This window comes from Castor canadensis, chromosome X (genome assembly GCF_047511655.1).
Source record: "Castor canadensis chromosome X, mCasCan1.hap1v2, whole genome shotgun sequence".
In the NCBI taxonomy this organism is placed as follows: Eukaryota; Metazoa; Chordata; class Mammalia; order Rodentia; family Castoridae; genus Castor; species Castor canadensis.
The window spans coordinates 78545543-78547104 of NC_133405.1; the positions used below are offsets into that span (position 1 = coordinate 78545543).

At 36.0% G+C, this 1562-nt stretch overlaps 1 pseudogene; it reads left to right on the forward strand.

Annotated features, from left to right (window-relative positions):
- The first annotated feature begins 282 nt into the window (after positions 1-282).
- LOC109675530 (heterogeneous nuclear ribonucleoprotein D-like pseudogene) lies at positions 283-1275 on the forward strand (annotated as a pseudogene).
- The last annotated feature ends 287 nt before the right edge of the window (positions 1276-1562 follow it).

Sequence of the window (1562 nt, forward strand, 5' to 3'; positions counted from 1 at the left end):
GGATAGGAAGAAAGGCCAAAGAATTCCAAAGCATAGCTATAAGAATGATCAAAGAGATTAAAGAGGATATGTATAAAAACCTGAAGAAATTCAAAGAGAATAAAAACTAAACAGTCAAATAAAATCCAAGAGAATACAAATAAACAGCTGAACAAAACAAGAAAGGCAATGAAGGATATGAAAGAGGAATTCAATAAAGATACCATAGTCCTGAAAAAATCAAACTGAAATTCTGGAAATAAAAAGCTCAATAAGTCATATAAAAACTGATTTGAAATACAAGGTTCTGCTACCACTGCTGCCATGACCTGGACTGCATGCCAGCACCCCCTTGCCAACAACTCTGCCACCGTGGAGGACATGAACGAGTATAGCAACATAGAGGAATTTGCAGAGAGATTCAAGATCAATGTAAGCAAGAACCAGCAGGATGATGGTAAAATGTTTATTGAAGGCTTGAGCTCAGATATAAGCAAGAAAGAAAGATCTGACTATTTGTCTTGATTTGGGGAAATTGGAGACTGCACAATTAAAACAGATACAGCTACTGGAAGATCAAGAGGATTTGGATTTGTGCTTCTCAAAGATGCTTCTAGTATTGATGAGGTTTTGAAACTGAAAGAATACAAACTAGATGGCAAATTGATAGATCCCAAAAGGGTCAAAGCTTTAAAAGGGAAAGAACCCCCTAAAAAGTTTTTTGTGGGTAGATTGAGTCCAGATACTTCTGAAGAACAAATTAAGGAATATTTTGGAGCCTTCAGAGAAATTGAAAATATTGAACTTCCTATGGATACAAAGACAAACAAAAGAAGAGGATTTTGTTTTATCACATATACAGATGAAGAGCCAATAAAGAAATTGTTAGAAAGCAGAAGCCATTAGATTGGTTCTGGAAAGTGTGAAATCAAAGTTGCTCAACACAAAGAGGTATATAGGCAGCAAAAGTAACAACGAAAAGGAGGAAGATGTGCTGCAGTTGGTGGACAAGGTGGTACCAGAGGTAGTGGCTGAGGTCAAGGCCAAAACCGGAACCAAGGATTTAATAAGTATTATGATCAAGGATATGGAAATTACAGTAGTGCCTATGGTGGTAATCAAAACTATAGTGGCTATGGCAGATATATTTATACTGGATATAACTCTGGGAACTATGGATATGGATACATATATGCAGACTACAATGGTCAACACAATACTTATGTCAAGGCATCTCGAGGAAGAAGACCCAAATTAATCAGAGATAAAAGGGGATATTACAACAAGTATCAGTGAAGTTCAGAGGATTGCGAGGGAAATTATGAAAACTTATACTCCAGTGTAGTGGAAAATGTAGAAGAAATAAAAAATTCTTAGATGCATATGGCCTGCTTAAATTGACCCAATAAGATATCAGTCCCTTAAACAGATCTATAATGAGCAATGAAATTGAAGCAGTAATAGAGTCTCCCAACAAAAGAGTCCAGGAACAGATGGATTCATTGCTGAATTCTACCAGACCTTTAAAGAAGAACTAACATCAATGCTCATCAAACTATTCTGTAAAATAGGAAATGAAGAAA